The sequence below is a fragment of the Rissa tridactyla genome, chromosome 1, assembly GCF_028500815.1.
Source record: "Rissa tridactyla isolate bRisTri1 chromosome 1, bRisTri1.patW.cur.20221130, whole genome shotgun sequence".
Classification (NCBI taxonomy): Eukaryota; Metazoa; Chordata; class Aves; order Charadriiformes; family Laridae; genus Rissa; species Rissa tridactyla.
This window is the reverse complement of record NC_071466.1, coordinates 128,122,728-128,141,731: the sequence shown is the minus strand read 5'-3', so window position 1 is coordinate 128,141,731 and position 19,004 is coordinate 128,122,728. Positions and strand designations below refer to the sequence as shown.

Here is a 19,004-nt window from a genome sequence, read left to right as displayed (position 1 = left end):
CAAAGAAAAGCTAGTTAAGAAAAAATGTCTGAGATTCACAACCACATTTCTTTTGTGATGATGATAATGATGTAACCTTTTTTTTCTGGATGGTAATTACTATATAATGGCCTGAGGTTATTGAGGAGGAGATGGCATTGTTTTAGGCTACTGAATGTTGGAGACTTCAAAAGGTATGTGCTAACTTCAGCAGGTATAGAAATGTTGCTGTTTTATCCAGCAAGGATCTCGGAACTTCCCTCGTTCTCAGCGTTATTACCAGGGAAGGCTGCATCAGATCAGCACTGGGTTAGGCAGAACGGTGTGTCAGGAGAGAGAACATAAAGATGAACTCAGCTGGAGGTCAGGCCTAGAACAGCATCTTGTCGGGTCTTCGAGGACTGGTGGCATTGACCTCTTTTTTCACTTGCAGCACAAAGTTTCCTTCATCAGGGTAGCTTTATTCAATAAAGAAAACGGGGTTGTACCTGGGACTATTTTATCCTTCATTGTAGAATTTTTGTCTGGATTCTTCACCAGGTTCTCCATCTGAATCTAGTGTCTTCCTAACAGATGTACAGAAACAGGAGAGGATGAATGTGCCTCACAGAAATCTTGTTTTTGTGCAGTTGCAAGTCAGAAACAGCCAGCTCATTCACTAGCGAAGATGCAAATACAGGATCTTTATACTAAAACTTTGACTTCGGTATTTAAAATTTCAGCAGGGTTCAGTGAGAGGAAGGTATTTTGGGGTTAATAAGAAATGCGCATTCCTCAAAACAAGCCCACCTCAAAAAAAAAAAGTCCACAGCCTTATAAAATATCTGTTTTGTGTCCTAAAATAAAGCATGTATTTCATGCTCTAAAAGTCTGAGGTTTGTAGCTGAAAAAGATTAAGTAAATAATTCAGAATTTGTTGTGTTTACCTGTTAATAATTAAGCAGGTTAGTCTGTGTACTTTTTATAGACATTGAGCTTTATTTATTTATTTTTATTTACTTGGCTCATGTTCTGATTTTTAAATTTGAAGAAGTTTCTGCTAAGGAAGACATCATGAGAGAAAAGGCATTAAGGAGTTAAGCACTGCACAGAAAGCAAAATCTGTAGGGACGCATAGTCTCTGGGGAGAATGGGGAATTGTCATCTCTCGCTTCCCTTCTGCGTTCCCCCAGACTAGTCTCTAGTGCTTTGAGGCCATAAAGTTTTAAAGGTGATAACAATTTTTCGGACTAAAGCAGCACCTTTGATTCCTACTTTGTGATGCCAGTGACCAGGGATAGAGGAGTCTGTCTTTGCAATGAGGTGACATTTGATTCATCTCAGTCAAAGGGAAGTTTCAGCCTTGTTCTGTTTCAGAAACAGAACAGAAATTGGAAGGAAAAAATCAGGTAACAGACATATTGTATATCTGTTTTCTTCTCGCGTGAGTGAGTTAAAGCCTGGTGAAAGGTTGTAAGCTGACGGCTGTAAAGTCTGAAATATTCTTTGTCATTTGAGGAGGTACAGAGAGGCAAACAGCAGTGCGAGCTGCTCTCCCAGACACATTTAGATCCATTGTGAGACTGCATCGTGTGGCAGGTGATAGTTTAGTCCAAGTGGATCAGCGAGGGCTTTCCGTGGTAACGAACAGGCCAATAGTTTCCCAGGTTCTCCTGGAATCTCAGTGTCTGTCATTTGAGAAAAGAACGTGGTGAGCAGCAAAATAATTCTGTGTGTTTTCCATCCAGTAATATTCAGTTGCTGTTTACATAGTCTAGACGTGAGCATGGATTGCAACAGAGAATGAGAAGAGATTTGGGTTTGGGCTTGGTTTTTTCCCTCCGCTGCCAGGCAGTGATCCACCCCACTGCTAATCACATTCCCTCCCTGCCTTAAGCAAAGTCATTGCCTAATTTTTTTGAACGTTTGAACTGTTCCTTTGGTCTTGGCAGAGTAAGATATCATTTGATATTTTCACTCACCTTTTCCAAAGGGGAGAGAAAGCAGAGTAGTGAGAAAAGTCAGTTGAAATGATTGGCACTAAAAGACAAAAGCTGCTGAAATGTGAGAGTGATCTTTGGACTGTATATTAAAAATCAAAGATTTAAAAAGACTGTTTATGTGAGAATTAATAGCCTGATTTTGTTGACAGTTGAAGTCTTCATCTGTTACCATGGCATGTTTTAATTCACTGTCTGCATTGGTATTTCCTTCTGAAGAAATACACAGGCTAGTTGCTAGTACCTCTAATATTAAAAATGCCGTTTGCTTCTCATGTTCCAGCTGATGATTTCTGTTTAAGTAAAGTTGTGGTACATAAAATTAAGAGGAGGTTAACCTGTTAGATAGTGGTACAGATGTTTCCCTTTCCCCATCGTGTGACTGTAGCCTTCCAAGGTCATTTTGTCCTGGGCCTAGACAGTTAATCCAAGTCTTCCATGGAGATAAATATGGGCAGATAGTCCTTTTCAAATAGAACTTAGAAGTGCACAGGGAATGTAAATTGTTTTCTGGAGGGCGTTTTCATGCATTAAGATGGGTACTGTAACACTCTTGTTTCTTTAAAATTTTTCTGTACGTGTACAAAGCTGCTTTTCCTGAAGAAAAGACAATTCATATCCTGTTCATTATCTTACACATGGAGGCCACATAAGTGGTCTGCTTTGGGCAGTTGTCTTCAGAAATTCTCCAGAATCTGTCTTTATCATATGTCTAATGCTAGTCATTCGATTTATTACTTTTTTCCCCCCAGACAATCTTATCTCTCGAAACAAGTTAAAAGAGGTCTCAACTCTAGTTCTCAGTGAACGGAAGTTCATACGAGCAAAAATGTTAATACAGTCAACAGTAGTTGGTCTGTGGTTTTAAGTCCAATGAAGAGCTTGAACCAGCCACAAAACCTGACCACTCCACGTGGTCCCTCATTTCAAGGCTGAAGGGTACTGGTGAGCCTGTTCTGCTGCTAGAAGTACTGTCCTGGAAATGAGAGGATTTCAAGCTCTAAGAAGTGTGCCATTAGACTTTTCCATAAGCATTAAATTCACACACAAGTCTTGTTTTTTAAGAAAAGAGTGTTGCTGTGATGCATTATCCATTTTGCTAAGGACATACTCTACCGAATGTTCGTGCCAGGTCAACTGAATCTCAAAAGAGACCAAGAGATTTACTGGTAGTCTCACAGTAAATCATTCTTTGAAATTCTTTTGGCTCCTATATGCTTGATATTAATTAACAGTGATTCCTTTCATCCACTTACTACCAGAGTTTAGTTTGTATGTATGATGACTGTGTTTGGAAGGAACTGAACTGGAGTGATGCTAATATAAGTTATCTTACTGTTTGAATTTTGTTCTTTAAATATAGAGTCTTAAAAAGAGAAGATCCTCACAGTTATCATCCTGTAATATTTTCTCCCCCACTGTGAAAACTCTATAACCTTGAGAGAAAATGTAAATAAAATTTACATGTTCTTTACATATTCCTGAATGTAATGTATTTATCTCAGTTTCACTTAATTTGATGGTAGTTCACTGAATAGCATTTTTTTCATTAGTAGCAAATGTCAAAAGGTCATGCAGCTTATAGGGCATTAACATAAGGAAATGAACAAGTATGTATAGTTCTTTTTGGTTTGCATTTGAACAGCAGTACAGTATTCTGTTGTTACTGTGCAAGCAACTGGCATAGCAGAAGAGGCATTTTTAATTTAGGACTGTTAAAGTTATCCATTTCCATATTTCTTATTTTTGTGGTAGATCTCGTTCTGGTTAGATATTTTAAAAAGCAGAGTTAATAAGTGTGTGTAATTTATTTCATCCTTGAAAGCACATTTTTCTAGGAAATTACCATGATCTACCTCAAGGCTCTCTGAGGATTGTGATATATTTTATGATTTTGGGGTCAGTAAGTCTATTGTGAGCCTATGCTGTAAAGTATTCACCTTTGCTTAGTACAGGGGTTTTACTTTCAGGTGGACCAAAAGTGGTTTCCTGAGTTGCCTTTGTAGGTTTTCACTTTATTGATGTCATGTGGATGCATCAGATTTAGAGGGTATTACTTACTCAATGGTTGAACTCGATGATCTTAAAGATCCCTTCCAACCTAGATGATTCTATGATATGATAAAATTTGAATCACCAATTAGCTGTTGATCCAGATTAAACCATTAAATGTAAACGTGGAGGTTGGAATTGAAAACAAAGTGAATGGCCTGTAATCTTGGATATGGTGTACTCTAGTAGCTTTCTTGGTCCAACAAATGACCATGTCATGTATAAGGCTTGAGTAATCTAAATAATTTATAAAAATAGTTTTAAAAACTATGTGGCAGAAGCATTGCTGCTAATTAAACTCAGGCAGTCAAATGTTTAGAAAGGATCGGTTAATGATTATGAAAACAAAAAAAAGTAACCGTAACAGTTATCCAGATTCTTGTATAGCACTTTCTGGCAAGAATCACAACTGGCACAAGGACAGCTGTGTACATCATGGGTAGTTGTACAAAATTTCAAATGACAGTAGGCCAGAGAAGAGAAACTGAGACTTTTGACTTGGATTTAAGCCGTTGCAAAGCTTGAGGAGATAATGTCGAAGCACTGCTGTGGGTCTGACTGACCAGTGGTTTTAAAATACAAAATATTCTCTTTCACCTTTTGATCATTTTTTCCCATACTTTTTTGCTGCTTTTCATCTCTTCCAGGTTCCCCTGTGCCACCATCTCTGACTGGGCTCTCTCAGCAAAGCCATCTCTTGCTGGAGCACATAGTGTGCCAGCAAGTACAGAGCGGTTCAGTTGTTAGACGTTAGGCAAACAGCACAGTTTCATACCTAATAGTATCGCTTAAATCAAACATATCCTCATGCAATACATCTAACAGCATTTAAAGGTCAAAATCCTGTTCTCATTACTCAATATTTTAGGCCTGATGTTTTGCTGTATTCATTGGCTGCGCAGAACTGACAGACTATTCCAGACCAGCGTTGTATAAGGTTGGAAAGTGCTAACAGCTGCCATCCAGCGTGTCTATTCAGGCAACTGCAGACTTTATGAAAGCTGAAGCGCATGCTACACAGCCTTAGTTCTTCCCTGAAAACAGGGGAAGCCGCCATCGAAAAGACTATGCTACCTACGCTTGGGACTGACCGGCATAGGCTGGGGGATAGCCATAGGGAAATTTCTGCAAATGCTGACGTTGAGGCATCGTTTGATTGCGATGATCAGAGGTAGAAAGCACCCAGAAAACAAGAGGAGGCCTGCAGATCTGAAAAGAAATTGCGAGTGTGTCTGAGAAAGCAACTGCAGCATCCCTGTAGTAGCCAGGAATGGGTGTCAGGTCAGGCTTGGAAACGCTGAGCCTGAAAGCCTGCTGGTGTTACATCTTCTTTATTTGAGAAAGCAGCACTTTGTGTCCTTCCTTTCTAAATAAGTAAGGGTGCTCCAAAGAGCAGTTCTTTTCTGTCATCTGTTCTTATCTGTATTCTCAGTGATTAAAATGTCTTTGTGGCTAGCTTTGAAAACCCCTCACATCCTGCCATACTTGAGCTTTGGACACAGGTTCTTAGGTGGAAAGTCAGCACTTCAGGGGGATGAAGGGATCTCGCTGCTTCTGTGAGGAAGCGCTGTAATCTAAGTGAACCTATTATAACAGGAATTGGAAATTATGCCAGTCAGGTCCCTAAGTCATATTCTGAATTGGTGGAAGGAGAGTGCCTAAGTCTTATTTCAGACTTCAGAATACTTACTCTTTCCTCAGCTGCTTGGCAGACAGTTCTGTACATTTTGGTAATTAGTAGTGTACGCTACTAAGTCTGCTTTTAATTCTTTTTTTCAAAATGCAGTCTACAGAGAGGTCTTCTGAACATTTTAGTCATTAAAGCCATTTATAGGTGAAAGATGCAACGACTTTATACACAATTTTTCATTTAAAAAAAAATAAAAGAACCTCTTCAAACTCTTGACCTGTTAGAGTACTTACCTGTAACGTCTTCCACAAGTGCATTTGAATGGCAAACATAAGTGGCAAAACTTCGGTTGTGACACCCATTTGTTTTTATATCTAACAGGAATGAAACTACACTTAATGGAAAAAAACTAGGTGGTTTTGGTTTTTTTGAGCATGGAGTCTTAGAAATTACTTTGGTGTTCAGTTGTGTAACTTTTCTCTCTGAAGGATGTGTATAATGTCATTTTGGATACTAGTACATTTAGCTTATTTTTTCATTGCCTGTGTACTAGATGTGAACGTGTAGGACTTTGTTTTGTCTTCCTTCAGATAGCTATATGTTTATATATATACATCTTTCCACCCACTTCCCCCACTGAAGCCTAGCTATTTGACTGTTATGAAAACTCAAGGTGTTGTGTATGCAAATCCCTAAACATAAGCATTTCTTTTCTTTACAGCAGCATAAGAAAGAAGTGTTGAGAGCTGCTCTTAACCCTTTTGGAGTCCGAAGTCAAAAGGTAAAACCAAATGCTAGTTTTGGGGTTTCTGAAAGTGTTGATATCGTGATTGTTTCAAAATGCTATTTCCTTATCACATTTGGACTGAGATTTCCCCCAGGAGAAAAGTAGGGACATGGTAAGAAGACTCAAAATGTTATTAGACCTCTTTAAGAGCACCAGCATATCTGGGCATAAATTATACAGGTAAGTTACAACTGGTAAACTGCAATTATCTGTTTTACTTAATATGAAAACATTGGCGTTAAGAGTCAGTGGGACTTTCAGTAGGGTTTAATATTGCTAAGGATTTAATGATTTTTGTCTCGCTATAACTTGATAGTTTTTATGATATGTAAAGTTTTTTCAAATTACAGTCAGACAAATCCTGTAGCTCTTTTCTCAGGCAAGAGTCCCTCAATGGGAGTTTTGCCTGAGTGAGAACTGAATGAGGTCTAAATAATTAGCAATTAAAATATTCAGTTATTGTGCTACTGTATATAACAAAGCACTGGAGGTATTAAAAATTGCTAATCTCCTCCTTATTAAAATGTTAACTGCTAAACATAATACAGTTTTGCATTTTCTATCATTCATTTTTGCAGTTCATTAGTAGAGGTGAAATGTTTGTGACAAATAGTCATTTGAACTTTTAAGGAATTGACTTTGTTTTGCTGGCATTTTACTTAATATTTCTGACTGAGTTAATTTACAAGCAGAAGTGTTTGTGGAAGCCGTGGATTTTAGTCAAAAACTAGATAATGTACAGAGAATAACTTCTGACATAGCATTTGTGAGTATTTGCAGAAGGAACCAGATGGTAAGCTGCTCATCAGGAGACAGAGCTAGGCAATTTAGGTATCCAATTTGTATACGTTCTGATCACTAGCTTCTTGTAACGAACTCTGGTAATAGGTTAGCAATTGTCCATACTGGGCAAATAATTTTCAGTGAGACACTAGCATGTGAACAGTTCAGGAACAGGTTAAGAAGCAAATTTGGTGAGATTGTTTAGTTGTGCACCCAGCTCTGTTAGTTAGCACATGAGCTGTTTATTACTATGCCAGCTAATAGAAGGGCCAGACTGTGCTCTCATGCTACTTCACTGCACAAAAGTGTAAGGAGTAAGATGCATCTCCCATCTCCTTCATCACATGGCAGCAGCAGCAGGGTGTGTGAAGAGGGAGAATGGTATTTGATGAGTGAGAAAGGAGTGGTAAGTGAAGGTGATAACTGGTAGAGGAAGAATGTGTATTATTGGAAGGATCTGGTGACAGGTGAATTTCCCAAGGGAAGGTGACTCCTTCAATACTGTTTCTCCCATAGTCACTCCCTGGAGTAAATTTTGTTAGTTATTATGCCTAAAATTTTTTTCCTAATCTTTCTGAAGAGCCATTCTAGGCCTAGGCATTTAATTGTGCCATATAACGTTGTTGGCAATTCAGACCATGATTCTGCAACGATTTACACATGTATTTCACTTACAGCATTATGAGTAATTCTGTTGAAGTACATGAGATAATTGCAGGACGTAAAGTTAAGCATGTATATTAGTCTTTGTAGTAAAAGAGGTGTAGTTTCATTTAATTATTTATTATCAGTATGGGAAATTATTTTTAAAAATACATGAATACATGGGATTTTCCACCAATCCTGTGGCAATTAAAGAGGAGGTAGATGGTAACAAAATAAGCTTTTCTGCTTTTTCCCCAAATCCACAATTTTGTTAGGTTCTCGGCTGTAGAATGTGAAAAAGAATAGGCTGCTATCATTTTCCTTTTTACATGCACAGTTAAACCTCCAGCTAGAATGAGATGATCATATAATTTATTATAGAGGAGTGAACAGGACAGAAATCAAACAGGAAGGCATGTGTGCTTGTGTGGACTCTTGTTTGTAATTTCATCAGATTGGTGCACACCTCAGACATTTTATTTAGTGATAAGATATGCAAATTGTTCTGGAGCCAGCAGCAATACTTTCACCTCAATGTCAAAACTGACAGAGATTTTTAAATCAAACCTCAACAACAACTTGTATTTTAAAGCAACTTTTCCTAAGATATAGCCACCAACCACAGACAAGTAAGTGCAAAATTGTTTTCCTACTTTCCTGCATACTGTTTTCTTTCCTTTCTCCCTTACCTCCGTGGAGGATCAGGGTTGCAGGTTTACCTGTAAATACTGGGTGCAACTATGGGCAACATTGCAGAGGAGCTATAAATTTATATGGAAGTATACGCAAAGCACAGGAATGCAAATTGAAAGTGGGGAGACTTATGAAACGAGATTTACCAGAGAAGGTATTTTCTGTTTTTACAGATGCCTACATCACACCTTCCATGTCTGTGAAGGAATGGGTACTGTAAACTCTTCATTTCAACTGGTTTCTCTCTTTAGTTTTAGTTTTTTGCATTTGTGTCCTTAAAACAGAATGTGTTAGTAGAAACCTGTAGATGCAGGGGAAATTTTGGATGATAGCTTTTTCTTGAGATTGAGAACTGAAATTCCTCAAGGCTGTGGATGTTTAGCTGCTGGGGTTTTGTTTTTGAGTGTATGTACAGTCATGGGAGAAGGGGTGTCACTGAAAATGCAGCTTGGGATTTAAATGTTAGATGTGTTTATTTTTAGAATCCTTGTTCAAGTCAGTGCCCACCGCCCATAAAGTGATAATCCTGTGTATTTTCCCCAGATTCAGTTCCTCCTCTTCTTTCTTTGAATGTGTGCACATAATTTTGTCCAAAGTCTTCCATCTGAAGTTTTCCTAGGGCTTTTTTGGCTTGTTTTCTTCTTCTTGTTGTTTTTAGTGTGTGTACCTATTAACCAGAAAGATAGCTGGGCTGCGTCGTGGTTTGGGCCAGATTGGCCAATGAGAACAACAGGCTGAAAACATTTAACAAAGGGTAACGATTTATGTAATTCCTGTATCTGTGCTTGAGTATATGTGTGTGTGTGAGACAGCAAGCTGTGATTAGAGAGATTATGAAAGATTGTTATTTGGTTTTGATTACATGCCTAGCTCTGTGTGTTGTTCTAGCTCTCTGCATTCTCTTATATCACTTGGTCATTGTGTCCTAATAAATCTTCCTGTATGACAGATGAAAAATTCTGGTCAGTTGCTTTAGTTGGTACCAGCCTCTCTTCCAGGTGGGATTTTGCTTTCCACATTTAAATAAGAGCAACATTTTTGTTTTCCTACAGAATGAGAAAAAGGATTTATATGTGTTCATAATTAGAAAGATATGACCTGTCCATGCAATGTAAGTCCCATGATACATGCTCATAGACCTGGGTCCCATAGCTGTCAGGGTCCCCAGAAGTACTCTTTGTGGAGAAGGACTTCCAAAATACTTAAGGCTTACTACTTGTGCAGATTTAGGCCACTGCAGAACATTCTGTTTCCAACAACTAATTCTAAGCCCTACTTTGGTGTTGTGGATACTTAACTCCTACCCACTCATACAGAGGCACTTCAAAATAATTAAAGTAAATGAATAATCCACACACAGAGCAAAGCATTTCAGAGGGAAAGTGAGTTTATTGAAAGAAATAGTTTCCTTTTTTTTTTTTTTTTTGCGCTAAATATTTTATTTCAAGGTCTTCTTAAATAAGGAGCAAATGCTTTTGTTGGAAAATAAAAAATAAAACTGAATCTTTGATTGTCATTTCTGCCATGGATGATGAAGCTAAAATCACTGAAAGCTAGAAAAAATCAGATGGAATTTGGTTTTCCAAGCTGAAGTCCAGGCAGTAGTGTATTGCTTCTCTGCAAAATGCTGACTGAGGTAGCACCAAGAGAAATAGAGTGCGTGTTGCAGTATGTTCACCTTTAATGCACTGCTTTAAAAGAATTTGAAAGATTTGAAATAATTTAGAAAGAATTTCTGGAGCTTCCTGGTGACGGCAGGGTAAAAGCACCAAAGGAAGGGGAACAGCCATGATGACTTTAATTTTTCCCTGATTGGCTATAGGGATACTTATGGTTTAGTCCTTCACCTAAACGGATGCACTTTTACCATCTGCTGCAGTACACCGTGGCTGCAGCTATCAACATTGATACTTGCCGGTTGCCATTAGAGTTGTATGCTTGCTGCTGTATAGGGAATAATTGCCTATAGCTGATACCAGTAACCTTATTAATCTTACCAAAACCTATGCATACATATTTGATAAATGGTGATATTGGAATCTGTCATATTCTTTCAATATCAAGCTTAACAGAAAGTCTCTGCTCCCGTGCATGTCTTCATTACGTGCAAACTCCAAACGGGGAAATTCAGCTTCTTTCTTATGCCGTTTTTTTTTTGTACTGAGTTTGATTCCAGGCATCCAGCAGCATTCCAGAGGGAGAGGCAACCGGCATCTCAGCCTGCACTGCTGCTGCTCTACTTGTCATGAATAATAGCCCACTGGGCTAGTTAATCATTACACTAACTTTTTCCTGTTCCTTCATAGCTGATTGCTGCCCAGGGGACATGGGTTACCGCAGTCTGGCTGCCAACACAAAGTTCAGTGTTGTGCATGCGTGTGCGTTTATGCTTACCTGCATGCATATGCATTGTGTTGTTCAGCAAATATTCTAGTAAAACTAACAATGCAAGGCCAGTGTGCCTGTTTTTCTATATAAAAGGTAAAAGTGGGAGAGGTAGTGTTTTACCCTCCCTCCTTTACCGTTTTTGAAAACGAACGAAAGTATTGGTCTCCTTAATCAACACACTGGCACAACAGGTTTCCTCGTTCAGCACTTCGAGACTGGAGTTCCAGGTTGCTAAAATTCTGTTTCTTAGAGCACAAGTTTTAATCATGTGGCCAGTGATTTGTGTTGATTTGCCAGGGGCCATGATCTGACACCTCCTCTATGAAAAACACAACATCCCTGTCCACTGGGAGTGAAGAAGTATGGGCAAGGAATGAATGTCACGGAAGTCTTTTAAGATTCAGAAGAAGGTATTTAACCACCATCGTTCTTGCTCAAATGTATGTAGCTGTATTCGTTGCCAGGGTAGAAGCCAAGAAGAAACTTTGCTTTAAGGCATTCTGATTTTCTTCTTCATCTTAAGTGCAGATCATCATGTAATATCTGGAGCATGTGGTACAGGTTACACTTGGCATTTTTGCCACGTGGAACAAAATTTGGTATTAAATTCTTCTGTGACAGTGAGTCAGTTTACCTTCATTGGAAAGAATAAATAGCAATTTTGCTGTCCAGATGTCAATATTTGGGTGGCCAGACAGATTAAAGTACTGATCTTTAATATCTCTGGTGTTTGTTTTGGGAAAGTTAATTTTGTTCACTGGATAGCTCAGGACAGTGGGTTATTTTTCTCCTCCTCCTCGTCAGATTTTTATTCTGTTGTCTTTTTTAAACCCATTAGACACTTGGCTTCCACAGTTTTCCATAGACGTAGGACTTGGGTTGACAAGGGACTAATTGTAAAAGGAAGGGTTAAATCCTCCATCAGGTAGTACAAGATTTTCTCTTCAAAACGTTACTGTGTCCCACTTCAATAGATATATCTTTCACTGAGTAGTACTCTGAAATCCTTTTCTCCTTCTCTCCTTCCCTTCCTCCTTCTTTCCCTGCCTTTATTTCTCTCCTTTTCTCTCTTTCTCTCTCCCTCTCTGTCTCAGTATCTCCCTCTTTCTCTCCCTGTCCCCTCTTTCTCTCAATGGTCGTCTGTTTTCATGTTGGGGCTGAATCAGGCATTTATATGGTGACATTGTGGTGATGCCGCTAAACACCTTCAAAGTGCCTTGTTCATTTTCTAAACCTTCTAGTCAAAACCAACCTTATGTTATGCAATAGTATGATTAGCAGAGCAGCATTATTGCATAACTCTGTTATCAGCAATGCAGGTCATTAAAGACCAACCTCCTCTTCCTCCTGTACCAGAAAATAAAATAGCAAACAAAATGAGAGACCACTAGAAGTCAGCAGCAGTGTGAGTCGGACCATTTACGTGGCAGCAGCACATTTTAGTGGCAAGAAGATGAGGTAGACCATTCTGACTCTGAAAAACAGCTTTGAGGCCATTTTAGCCATTCCCTCTGGCTGTTTTGAATCAAGCCTGTGTCATTCTTGCTGATATTAATAGGACATTGGGGATTATACAAGTCTCTCTGCCTTCAGAAGGCGTATCTTAAGGATGGTAGAAAGAATTCACGAAAGTAGGCAGAGGCTCTTCTGAGAGACAAGCAGCTGAAAACTTGTATTTTTTCTGGCAAGAAATCAATATTGAAGAAAACAATAAAGAAGCAAGAAACGTTGCTACTCAGTTACTCAAAGAAGATTTTAATGACATAAGGAATTTTCCTTTAATTTTTTTAATATTCTGAATTATGGTCATTTGCTGAACTTTGAGTGTAAACTTTTTCCCTTCCTCTGAATTAAAATACCTTTACAGCAATGTTTATAGGCACATTTAAATGGTCTTTAAGAGATGGGATTGCCCTAACATCTCAGTCGCCGTGTTTTAAGAGTTCTCTTCTAAGTTGTGTTCTAACAGTTGGATTGGTATGTATGTGGCTAAAACACAATGTTCCAGTCCCACCCGCTTGTCTGGGCTATAAACATGAAATGAGCCATTTCCATATAAGCTTTAAGCCTCCTTGAGATTCTGGAGGCCACCAGACTGTATGTGTCTCAGGTAATCTCCTTCACCAAGGCTGGACACTCTCATTGTTACTTCAGAGCTCGTCATGGGAGAGCATCTTTCTCTTTGCTGAGACCCTATATTGCAGCAGAGATTCAGGGGTTACTGAACATCCCTAGATCTTTACTGAAGCAAACTCTGGATGTTTGAAAAATAGCTTTTCTTTGGTTATTTTGCAATTAATTTAAAAAAATCTGGTTCTGCTTTACATGAAACCAGGACATCCTCCCAGCATTCTTTGTTATAACTGGTGAATCTGAGCAGATGGATATGCGGAGGCAACACTGCAATGTGAAAAACCTAGCTATTATCCAGACTGATCCAAGTGAGCAAGACCACCTTCCTCCCAGGCTCTTCAGAAAAGCGTGGCGTTATTTTTCCAACCAGGTGTGTGGGGAGGGGAGCTGCACAGATTTTCATAGTAATGCCCACATCCATCCTTCTCTCAGGGAGATCTACTTCCTATGGTTTGGAGGTCTGTGGCTTTTTGAGGAGATAGTTACACGTGTATGTACACTGAACATCAGTGGCCTGCAGGTAATCCTGTTGTCTCTAACTTGAGGACTTCCCTTTAGTAAAATATGTTAATGTTCAGTTACCCAAGCTTGGTTTATGGCACTAACTGAAAGGCAGCAGCAGGTGAGAAGTAACTGGAATATGCCCTCTCCTGGTACTGGCCAGTTGTATTAAGTGCTGTTTTCATTCTCCAGTTAGATTTTCCATAATGGATACTTGAAATCATGATTTTAAATTTTCAGATCCTCAGAGTCCTTCTATAGTATTTTAAGTCATTAAATTAAGCTAGCTGCTGGATTTTGTATTCAAGCAGTAAAGTAACCCATCCTACTTCTGCTCCCTTCTTGGGTACAAAACTTCCCCAGTTTTCTGAAGAATGCATGTAAATAGTTTTCATCTCATAATGGAGTCCATGTTTATCTGAATATTGATGTCTTAAGTGGCAAAAGAAGAATATACTGTCACTTTGAAAGCAGGTATCTTTTCTTTCTTGTTATGTAGCTATTCGCAGCTTTACATCACTGTTAAACTTGTATTTACATGTTTAAATCGCATAATTTGGAACGCAGTGTTGAGAGGGAAAGACATCAGTTACAAAATGTCACTTCTCTTTTAGAAACCTTTTCACTAACATCCAGTAATAGGGGTGTTAGGGTTACAGTAAACCTTAACAGAGACTTGCGCTTAGATTTTGAAACCTGTCCGTTCAGAGCCTGTTTATCTGGATGTAGCTTCCAAAATTACAGAGTTTAGCCTTTAAATAAAATCTCACTTTAGTAACTAATGCTTTGACAATCAAATAATAGGGTGTTTTTTAAAAACAAAAAGCGTGATTTAGCTGAAGGTTTTCCTCCTTTTTTGAACAATTTTCTAACCAGAGATTTTTTTCTTGAAGTCTTGCCAATGGCAAAAATAAGGAGGGAACATGTGGACTCATGCAGAGTGCTCACTAGGCCAAAAAAGAAAATGAAAAAAAAAATCCTAAGCTATGTCTGAGCAAACTTCACATTTCTCCGATATGAACGAAATGCAGAACTCTCTTCTTAACTGCTTTGGAAAAATCAAATGAACTAACCTTTCAGTTTAGAGAACAATTTCTCTGTGTGTTCCACTTCCATTTCTTATTGGAAATCAAGCAGCTTTGTTTTTCGGCATTTCTCCTGCAAACTTAGTCCCTCATGTACACACACAAAACCCCCTAAATCCATGCATCCTAGGGAATCAAAGATTTAGGAAGGTACGTTTTTCATAGGTAGTTATAAATATGTATAAATTTTTTCCCATCGCATGAATTTCCTAAGGGGATAATACATGAAATCACAAAGGAAAATGTTATGGCAAAAATAATGAAGTAAACTGAAATCTAGATCTTCCTTTTAGGAAGATACAGACTGAAGTAACAACATTGCACTGAGGCTAAAAACAGAGCAGGTGATGTAGAACTGGTTTTGCATCTGAGGTTTTGCTTTTGACCTTTTTTTATATATATATATATATATACATATAAATAAAATACCGAGTTATAAGACAGCTCTAAGTTGGTGTCTTCAGTTGCCTCTGGAATCTTTTTAGTTGTGGAAGATACCCACTCGTGAAATATGAGTAAGACAAGAAGTCTTCATTCTTTTGTTTAATTTCAGAATATTAATTGTTAACACAGCTTTCAACGAACTAAAAGAACATGGTAACTCCTACAGGAAACATTCCTGAGGATGATCCCTGCAAACTGGGAACAAATGCCTTTTTTTCTTTTCTTTTCTTTTTTTTTTTTTTTAAGAGGAGGGGCTTGGGGAATGTCTGGGGGGGGGGGGGGGGAGGGTTGGGTTGTTTTTTCCCCCCTCTTTTCTCTAATGCACTGCATACACTCAAATACCAGACAGTAAAACTTTCTCTTTACACAAAACTGTCGTTGTTTTGTGGCCATTCTGCTCCCTCTGAACCTGTGTTGAAACAGGTGCCTCACTTGCTTGGCTCTCCTGGAGCAGTTTTACGGATTAAAGCACCACACGTACCTGGCACTGTGGCACTATTAACAAGTGCAAAATGAGGCTGGAAGAAAAACTCATATAGGAGCTACACACCTAGGTGCAGTTAGTAAACAGAAACAGTTACCCTCATTAAGCATAATTAAACCTAATATTGACTGTAAACTGTTACTTACCTTAAACTTCTCTGCAGACATTGTGGGAAAGGGATTAACTTAGGCGATAGGTACACTAATTACTACCTTCTTCACATTAAAGTTACCATCAGGAAGGCCTATATTCATAAATAAAACATAGTAGGGGATGAGAGACTGAGAAATATGTAAATTCATTTGCAGAAAAAAAGACCAAATTAAAAAAAGAAAGTTGAGTGATGCTACTGGAAGCAAAATGGCACTCTAGCTAATTACCATGAAAAGTATGATAAATCATGGACGTGTATCCTTGACTTCTGACTGATAGAGCCTGCAGAGTGCAATCTCTCATGCGTGGCTGCCGCTGACTGATTTAAACCCATACCACTATCGGATTTGATGGGAAAGCACAAAAGTGTGTTATTTTATTTCCTTGGGTATTGTTGCTACCTCTTTCTCCTAGAAATGACTTGCAATTATTGTAAAAATACAGTCTGATTTCTTGTCTGCAGAAGAATTGTTGTTTGATGCAATTGACAAACAAAGGCTCCAAAGATGGTCTAGTTATGGTTTAATAGCTGTATTTTGAAATGCAATTGATCTGGTATATTGAGACAATTATAGAAATGTAATAAAATGTCAAGGGAGGAGTTGCTTTTTCTTTGGTATATTTATTCTCGTGGGAGAGATCCTGTGTCCCACAGACAAGATCAAAAGTCAGAAACAGTTTTATTTATGAATTTCTGTGTGTTTTCTGTAGAATGTTGTGAGCCGCATTGCTGCTGTGTGCTTCAGCTTTTTGTTCTGTTTCCTCACAATTTTCATAGTTTTCTGCAGTTTACGATCCCTGCAAGGGACTGCATGCACTCTATTAGGATTATTCAGATGAGAGAGGCTTGCAGGATGAGGCCATACTATGTGTTATCGTGTCAATGCTGTTACTGCTTAATCCTGTAAACACTTTACATTTGAATACATAATAATGATATGATTGCTGTTTGTAGGGTATTTTCTGTTTTCCTTGTATATCTGTCCAGAGTACTTTTTGGCTGAGTCGTATCAGAATAAAAGTCTCTTCTGCTGAGCTAGCTCGCGCCAGAATAATGGGAGGACAGGCTTATCCTGCGCTTCCTGAGCAGAGCATTGCCTAAGCCACGGGAACAGCAGAAGCTTGAGTACACCAGTATTTAACACCCGAGGTGGAAATTTACCATCGCAGTGGTATTCTTATTACGTGAATATTTCAACACAAAATTATTATTGGCTTCTACTAAGTATTATCCTTTAACTTTTTATGAACTTCCATCACGGGGCACACCGGAGAAGGTATCTAATATTTGTAATGTTCAGAGTATAGCATTTTGCTGAAAGAAGGAGTGGGAAAAGTGAAGTTGCGAGTTTAACATCTGCAGATACTACCTAGTGAGCACCTATTTGTGTTTGTTTCATTTCTCTTTTTGGTTTCTCTTTTCTTCTAGAGAGATTTACCCCTGTAATACTGATGTGATATACAGGTAGGAAATGTGTATTTTCCAGGTCTGGGCATTATGCTTCAAGAAACAATGCTAAGTAATTAACAGTATTTTCCTGCTCTGGTAACCCTTACTCTTTCTCTGCAGCTTTTTGTGTACCCAGCTGCAGTGTTTGTAGATGTTATCTTCATATCCTTTTCCCAGTTTCACTGAGTTTTGACAGCATAGGGTTTGAAGAAATAGATCAGAATTGTTTCCGAGCTGCAGATTACTTTCAAGATTTACATAGCCAAATTCTGCAGTGACATACACATCATAACAGATAGTTAGCAAAGCAAGGAGTTGTCCTCTGAGCAACAGTCCAAAATTGCTACTAGCTAGCAAAATCACAGGTTAAAGGAAGAACAATTTACTGGAGTAAATACAAATTTAGAAGCTAGGTTGTTCCAGCTTAAAGAATATCTGCATCGCTTCTCTTGTTTAGGACCACAGAACTGCAGCAAGGAGCTTTCACCTGGGATTCACTTTTGAGGAGCCATTTGTTCTGCCTGCTTCTTCAGGGAGATTTAGAACAACTCTGTTAACGGGCTTGTTGCTTTTTTCCTCATTCCCTTCCACATCTTTTCAAAGGGAGGAAAGAAGTGTCAATGGAGAGGGAACGGAGAAACAGACTTGAGACATGGAAGTTACGAGGCTGCGTAGCCTGTATATTTCTGTTTATTATCAAGGTGCCTGTCCAGATTTCCCAGACTATCAGCTAGATGTTATGGGGAGTCTTAGTCACATTGCATCTGTAAGAGTGGGCAGTCGAAATCTCAGGCAAGTGTTTCAGCATTTGGCCTGTTAGCAAGAGCTGCCTGCTTTTTCTAATTAGAAATGGAAATTGTGTATATCAGCTTCCTAGGAAAACATTGAAAACAGGTAGTTTTTTTGTGAAGGGAGCATTTCATTTAGGCAATAATATTTCTTAAGCAATAGTTAAATTAAGTGTTTGAAGATTAAATTTTTCCTTTTCACCATTATCAGAACAGCCGGATCCTAAAACTGACTTAAGACAAAATGACTGAATGTGGACATATTTCTGCCAAGTCTAATGTACTAAGCTTTTAAAGATGGATGATACTCTTTGTGTGAATTTAAGACATATTCTTAATCAAGTGGTTTAATTTTATTTAAGTTAGGCAGAATATGTCTCTCTCAAATTCTCTTACATTTTCTAGCGGGTATGTAATAGGTTTCAAACCTTTTTGCAGTGTGAATCTCATGTGCCACATTCAGATACGCTCACCTATGAGAGAAAGTCTGTAATTTCTTTTCTTCATCTGAAGTTGTTCCTAGTGGAATGACAGTAGTAGAGCTTCTATCATTTTCGTCCATTTGTAGTATCAGAACCTAACAGCAAATGTGCACGGCTGTGAAGACATTTCATCACAGCGGGGTTTTCTGAAAAGAATCTGAGTACACTTCACCAGCATCCTGGCATCTTCCTGGTACATAAACAGACAGCATCAGGGAAATTTGACTTTCACATGACTCCTTACTACTCGGTTGCAAATTTTGCTCATCAGTGGGTCAATTCAGCAGTCGTCTGATATAAATTCCTTGCTGAGCTGGGGCCTGAGAGAGGGGCAGGTTGTAGCTGCTTTTTCCATTACTAGAAAGGGGAAGAATAGTTCCTTCTCAAAAGCAAACTGTTTTGATGAGAGCTAGAGGGGGAGTCGAGCTATGGATACACGTGGGAGAAAGTTGGAGAATAGCATTTTGGTACGGATGAAGAGAGGTGCTTGCAGAAACTCTCCCAAACCAGGACAGCTTTTCCTCGTTCATATAAGTAGATTCGGTTAC

At 38.6% G+C, this 19,004-nt stretch overlaps 1 protein-coding gene across 23 annotated transcripts in view; it reads left to right on the top strand.

The window, feature by feature from the left end:
- The window catches only part of ZBTB20 (zinc finger and BTB domain containing 20), a 487,506-nt gene that overhangs the window by 82,989 nt on the left and 385,513 nt on the right, over positions 1-19,004 (top strand). For 18 of the 23 annotated variants that reach the window (XM_054214041.1, XM_054213930.1, XM_054213978.1 and 15 more), the window contains exon 2: positions 6,362-6,421. The gene's annotated coding sequence lies outside the window, so the exon portion shown is untranslated. The remainder of the gene's footprint in view (positions 1-6,361; positions 6,422-19,004) is intronic. The other 5 variants (XM_054213988.1, XM_054214005.1, XM_054214032.1 and 2 more) reach the window with 1 other exon arrangement.